The sequence below is a fragment of the Camelus ferus genome, chromosome 20 (genome assembly GCF_009834535.1).
Source record: "Camelus ferus isolate YT-003-E chromosome 20, BCGSAC_Cfer_1.0, whole genome shotgun sequence".
Taxonomy (NCBI): Eukaryota; Metazoa; Chordata; class Mammalia; order Artiodactyla; family Camelidae; genus Camelus; species Camelus ferus.
Genome location: NC_045715.1, coordinates 2,279,020 through 2,286,517, shown reverse-complemented (window position 1 = coordinate 2,286,517; position 7,498 = coordinate 2,279,020).

Here is a 7,498-nt window from a genome sequence, read left to right as displayed (position 1 = left end):
TCTGGGCCTAGCTGGGCTCCTTTCCTCGCTGGGGCTTCACTGTTTCTAAAGGCCTGTCCACAGTGACAGGACCCAGGATCAGGCTGTCAGGACCATCTTGAACAGTGATCCAAAATCCCTTTGGGTTCCAGGTGAGTTGAAAAGCTGCAAGAAATCTAAACTTCTTGCGGAATCTTCATACTGTTTTCCATGGTGGCTGCACCAACTTATATTCCCACCAACAGTGCACAATGATTCCCTTTTCTCTACACCCTTGTCAATATTTGTTATTTCTTGTCTTTCTGATAATAGCCATTCTAAAAGTGTGAGGTGCTCTCTCATTGTGGTTTTGATTTGCATCTCCCTGATGATGAGTGATGTTGAGTATCTTTCCATGTACCTGTTGGCTGGTCTGTATGTCTTCTTTGGTAAAATGTCTGTTCAAATCCTCTGCCCACTTAAAAATCTGATTGTTTGGATTTTTTTGCTTTTGAATTGTATGAGTCCTTCATATATTTCAGATGTTAACCCATAATCCAACAGATGATCTTCAAATATTCTCTTCCATTCCATAGGTTGCCTCTTCATTTTGTTGACTGTTTCCTTTGCTGTATGGAAGCTTTTTGGTTTGAAGCTGTCCCTCTTGTTTGTCCTTTCACCGTTGTATATTCTTTGTTGAAAGGGAACCTTGTATGTGTGGGTTTATTTCTGGGGTCTCTATTCTGTTCCATTAACCCATATACATCTGTTTCAACGCCAATATCATACAGTTTTGATTATTATAGCTTTGTAATAGCTTGAAATCATTAAGTACAATGACTCTAGCTCTGTTCTTTTTTCAAGACTACTTTGGCTATCCAGTGTTTTTTGTTACTAATGTCTTTTCCCATGGATCTTATTTAAAATTTTTAATAAAATTCCGTGTACAATTTTTCATGCATCGTGATAATAAATTTGAAATTACTGTTGTCATCAGTTGACTCTTGTCTGTGGATCAGCACTCGGCCTCATAGGCACATGACCTGTGCAGGCACACCAGGCCCCTTGCAGAAGGGCCTACACTCGTTTAATACTCTGCCATCATCATCTTGAAATTCTTAATAATTTTTTAACAGAGGGCCCTGCATTTCCATTTTGCCCTGGACCTTGCAAATTTTGTAGCCAGTTTTGCTGTATACTACAGCATTTTTTTGAAAAAATATTCTTTTTTTCAGGTGCTGAGGACCAAAAATTCTGAGAAATGAAAGATCTTCTCATTCTAATTTTTTTATTACAATTTATAAGTATTTTGGTCAGAATATCTCCATAGTTAGCCTTTTTGCCTACATACATGTGTTTCCTATCCAAACACTTTTACCAGATATAATTTATCAAACTATCTATGTAATTCTTTTGACGTTTTCACCAAATTTACACTGCTTTAAAATCTTTGACCTCAGTTTCACTGCATTCTAATATAGACTATAAATTTATGCAGTTAAATATAGGAACTTTATCTAAAGATTCTTACCACACATCAAAATATTCCAAAATTCAATTTTAGAATTTCAGAATTAAGTCATGTATTCCACTCACATTATTTGTTTAACTTTCCCTTGTTTTTGTACACAGAACTGACTATCTTTCTGTTTACAAATTTTGCTTTTGATGATTTCAAAACTACCAAAATTCAACTACGAGTGCTCCACTCTTTGAATATCTTGATTAAGTATTTCTAATTGACTTTGAACAAAATGCACCTGAAAGTCTGAGCACTCAGTTCAAAGAAGGTTAATATCATTGAAGAACAGCTAGCCTGATTTAAAATTGTTCTTCAAAGGAGCACATGTAACTTCATTCCATTTGCTGATAGGCAGCACAGAGCATGTACAGACATGTTGACGTATTTTTTGTATTCGTTAACAGATTCCTCACAAATATTTTGTAGTTGTGATTATATAAAGAAAATTTGTAAATTTGGACAGTTATAGATTCTGTTTTGTTTGGAAGAATACTGCAACTTGATCAATGCAGCCTGAATTGTGGGTATATCATAACCAACTGTAAGGTCATTTCTTCTCCAAAGGTGCATAATTTGGTAAGAATATTGTTTTTACACAGGGCTGTGTTCTACTGAAATTGGAATCATACTGTCAGTACAAAAATCTTCACTGATACACACTTTAATTAAATTTATGACCAAATTTCATTCACAAAGTATTGCAGTATTTCACCTCTGGGAGAGAGAACTTCTGAAAGTTTAACTTTGATTCTAACCATGAATTACATGAAAAATATAAAATGTTTTTTTATTTGAACACTGGGATGAAACTGGCTTTAGCAAAATACAAGCTTTTTCTTCTGTTAATGGAGCCAATACTTTCACATATAGCTTTACTTTTTTGAAAACGGCAGGAACTAGTTTAGAAACAGTCATCTGATGAAAAGTCGGCTTCAGGGAGTTGCGTATAAGTGAGCCCCGTGCAGGTGCACTTGTTAGATTGTTCTCTGGATAAAATTTTAAATTAACTGCTAATTTTTGACAGAGATGCTGGTCTTTCCTTATAGACTAGCATCTTCTAGTCCGCATATGGTTAAAGATAACACTGTGCTACCTATGGTGGGTGGTCAACCACATTTCACACACAACACACACCCTATTTCTTGAGATGTGAAGATTCAGTACTTACTTTTTGACCTGTTTGCTGAAAGGATTTATTGCAAAATGACAAAGTATAACCAAACAATAAAATAAATGTCTGTAGATCGTCACTCTACAATGAATAAAACCGGTTCCCAGAGAGTTGAGAATTTTTTTCCCCTGTAGTCCTCTGTAACGGGATTAGAGTGGATCATCCTATTTCCCTGTACATATTTCACATTTGCCTAAATTCTAATCTTCCAGTTTCCAACTGACCCTGACTTACGACGGCACAACCGAGTGGCCCCTACAAGGCAGGAGCAGCCGCCCCATGGCTTCCCGCCCGCCTCGCCCACCTCCGGGGTCAACAGCAGTGCCCTCCGGCGTCAGTCAGGTTTGGTAAGGACAGCGACCAGCCCTGAGAGCCAGGACGTGAGAGCAGAGAAGGCCCAGGTAATGGGGACGTCAGGAGATGGAACGAGGATAAAAGCTCCGGGGAGGCCCGGGTGTGAGTCCCGGGCAGGAGCGCGGCGGTGACCCACCTCTTCCGGGAGCCCCGCCACCCGGAGCCCCGGGCGGGAGCTGGCAGCGGCGGAGCGGGAAACACCCGCGCGGCCGGGCCCTCCTCCCCGCGCCTGGGAGGTGAACCTGGGGGCGGCCCTACGGACCGGGGCCCCCCGGCTGCCCCTGGGCCAGCGCGGAACACCCGCGGCCCCTCCTGCCTTCAGCTCTCACTCGAGGTGATGTAAGAAAACGCCTCCTTTCCAGCGGAAACGAGGACAGAGAGGAGAGCCCCCGCCGCACACCTCACACCCCCAGCTGCGCTGCTCCCTCGGGCCTGGCGCCCACCAGCCGCACCTGCCGGCCGGCGGCGTCCCACAAGCCGGGCCCGCGCCCTCCGCGCCGGGGGCCGAGGAGCAGGACACAAGGGCCCGTCACGGGCAAAGCCTGACAACAACTCCCGGGAAGTAAAAGCAGAATGGGGGTGAGAAGGCAGGGTCTAACCTTCCTTTCCCTTCGTGCTCGGTCACGGCGCTGCCGGGCCCTTCAGCCCAGGGTCCTGGTGCTGCGAATTGGCGGCGCCCATGCCTCAGCTCCGTGCGCAGAAGCCCGGCCCCCAGCATGGCGGGATTCAAGATGGCGGCGGCGGGCCGTGCGCAGGGAGGCTGCACCTCCAGGGAAACCGGAGCCTGAGCGGCGCAGCCACGCCCACCCATGAGAACCCCGGCCCCCTCCCCGAGCCTATAAAGCTGCCCGGCCCTGCCGGGCTATAGCCAGTGCTCTCATCCCTCACCTCAGGTGGTTGCTTTCCTTTGCTTCCGAACGGAACTCGGAACTCTGTCTCACTCTACTGGCTGGAGCCACACTAGGCAGGTGGACCCTCTTGGGGACCAACTCTAAAGGGCTGGTAACACTAATTGCCACCCAACCCCTTATAAGTTAACACGTACTTCTAGGTAACACCCTTAAAAGTAACGGAAAGGGTGACAATACGCTAACCAGGCACTAATGGTACTTAGCAGGTGGTGTCATGTCAGAAAACTCACAATTCCTTGAAATACAAAGCCTGGCAAACTAATTAATGTGATGCTTTTGGTAGCTAAAATCTAAAGATTTTAATATAAGCACACTTTGGATCATCTGCATGACTTTCTAGCTGATGCTCCAAATTTCGGGCCCTGTTGGTCCTGAGCGGGATTAATTTAATAGCGGCAGGGTGATGGAAAAGGACACTGTAGACCTTGCGTGGCTGATGCACGAGCTCTGTGGCCTGGCCGTCTGCATCCAGGAAGGTTTTTGTGTCAGTTTGAATAGATAGGCGATTTCAGCAAGGTGAATACACGCATTATTCTCACCAAACTCAACAGAATTGGTGGAAAAACCGAGCAGCATTTTCAGGTTATATAGTTCCAGCAAAGCAGCATCACACGTCAGGTGCACGGAGACTCAACGGAGCCTCTTGGCCCGGCTGCTCTCAGGAGATGGAGACCCCATTCTCTAAGGGTTCGCAGCAACCACACCCTAATTCTCATTGACACTTGCTCCTAGTTAAACTCCTCCCTCTCAGAATGTGTGGGGCACGTGGCAGTATCATGAACACAGGTGCAGAAGAGAAAGCCCTGCTCTGCGAAAGAGGCTGTGTGGACTGGCTCTGGTGAGATCCTGCATGACTCCCACCCACCACACCTTCCCTGCAGGCCATGAGGAGCAGAGTCAACTGTCTAGAGGAGTTTCCGCGCTCTCTGTGCCCTCCAAGGATGAAGTCACGATGGCAAATGCATTTTTACCCCATGCTTCGCAAAACACAGAATCCACAGGAACACTGGGGAAAGTGGGAGGTGAGGTTTGCAGAGGAAGGAGCCGTGTTGCTGGAAGATATGGCTAGTCACTGAGCTTAGACGTTTGGAAGCCCCTGGATGGCTAAGGGGGCCTCCTCACCGTGAGTCCCAAGTGCACTCCTTAACAAGGAGTTATTTCCTCATCTGACTAGGAGGCATCCAGGGATCTCAGTCCCCAGGAACTCCGACTGCCTTACCCCACACCCCTCCTGGGCAAGCCGAAGTCCAGGTAGAGGTCCTGAGAGGCCCAGCCTGAGATATCTTTTCTGGGGTCTGAAAGTCCAGAGCCAAAGCATTCTGAAAACCAGCATCAAGGATCAGGAGTTGGAACCAGCAGGTACGCCCAGGTATCAGTTGAAGAGCTGTGAATAATAAGGTACAAGGCCAGAAGACAGAGGATGAGGCTGGGAATGGTGTCTGAGACTCTCAGTCTTGGTCTGGCACCTTCTCTTTGGGTCCCTGTGGCCTCACTGGGGTTGGGGGTGAGGCCTCTGCACCCCTCCTGCATCTGTGCCATGTCAGCCTACCTCATCTCCCGCTCCCCGTGTTTGCCTAACGTCTCGTCCCATTGCTCGAGAGTGCAGACTCCCACGACACACCCATCATAAAGCAGGCAGAGGGATCTTTCTAAAACACAGATACGATCTTGCATCTCCCCACTTAAAGTCCTTGGATCGTGAGAAAAAGAGGAAGCCCAGCATGACTAAAGCCCAGTTAATTTTATGTGTCACCTTGGCCAGGCCATAGTACCCTCATATTTGGTAAAACACCAGTCTAGATGTTGCTGTGAAGGTATTTTTTTATACGAGATGAACATTTAAATCAGGAGGCTTTGAGTAAGGTGGACTGCTCATCGTCATGGGGGTGTGCCTCATCCAGTCAGTTGAAGACTTTGAGAATGACTCAGGTCCACTGACAAAGAGGGAGCTCCACCCCCAGAGGTCTTTGAACTCAAGCTGCAACATAACTCTTCCCTGGGTCTCCCAGCTCCCCTGCAGGTTCCCAGCCTCCCCTCCCCCTTCCTCTCACTACCTTCAAATCTCAGAAATTCCACAGCATATGGTGACCGTCTTCCTTTGTGCCTCCACTGCACACTAGTAATTCCATCACTCACATGAGACCTCCCAGGATGGGGATATGATGGTTCCTGACGTCTTACGATGGAGCTACAGCCTGTATTTGCAGCATCCCTGGCTGTTGGTGGTTCCAGGTTCAGCTGGGATGTTCCACAGACCTAGAAAGGAATGTGTCGTCTTCCCTGCTCCGAGCTGGCTTCCTCATGTAAACGTCCACATGGCCCACAGCTCAACTTAAGTTAACATTTACCTGCTAGCTCAGCATAATCCTTGACACCTCCTGCACCTGAGCCCTATGTGATCAGCCACCTGGCCTGGCAACCCCATCTTCCACTTGTCCACTTAAAGAAAAACACACAACATAAGAGTTGTGAGTTTAGCTTTATTCAGGAAAATTTCTGAGGACTGTATCCTGGGAGATGGCCTCTCAGTAGCTCCCAGGGAACTTTTCTGAAGAGGTAGGGGAGGAGATGGTTTGTAAATGATTTTTGGCTGGGGAATGCATGCAGTCAAGCATATATCTTGGTAAAAGATTACTGCTAGTGGAAGGAAAGAAATAATAAAGATCAGAGAGGAAATAAAATAGAGATTAAAAACAGAAAAAATTAGTCAATAAAACCAAGAGCTGGCGTTTTGGAAGAGTAAGCAAAACTTCTGGCCAGGGTCACCAAGAAGAAAAGAGAAAGGACCCAAATAAACAAAATATGAAATGAAAGGGGAGAGAGAACAACCAATACCACAGACATACAACAAAACCATACGGGTTACTATGAACAGTCCCGTTCCAACAAACTGGACAACCTAGAAGAAATGGACAAGTTTCTAGAGACATACAGTCCCCCAACACTGAATTAAGAAGAAATAGGTAATTTGAACAGATTGATCACTAAAAGTGAAACAGAATCAGTAATTTTAAAAAAGTCCCTGCAAACAAAAGTCCAGGACCCAGATGGGCTTCACTGGGGAATTCTACCAAATGTACAAAGAAGAACTTATACTGATCCTTTTCAAAATCTTCCAAAAGATTGAAGAGAAGGGAACACTCCCAAAGTCATTCTATGAAGCCACCATTGCCCTGATTCCAAAACCAGACAAAGACACTACCAAAAAGAAAAATTACAGGCCAATATCTTTGATGAACAGAGATGCAAAAAATCTCAAAATATTAGCAAACTGAATCCAACAACACATAAAAAAGATAACACACTGTGATCAAGTTGGATTCATCCCAGGGACACACGGATGGTTCCACATACACAAGTCAATCAATGTGATACACCACATCAACAAGAGAAAGGACAAAAATCACATGACCATCTCAATAGATGCATAAAAAGCATCTGATAAAATTCAGCATTTTATTCAACTCTTACCAAAGTGGGTACAGAGGGAACATATCTCAACATAATAAAAGCTATTTATGACAAACCCACAGCCAATATAATACTCAGCGATGAAAAGTTGAAAGCTTTCCCGCTAAAATC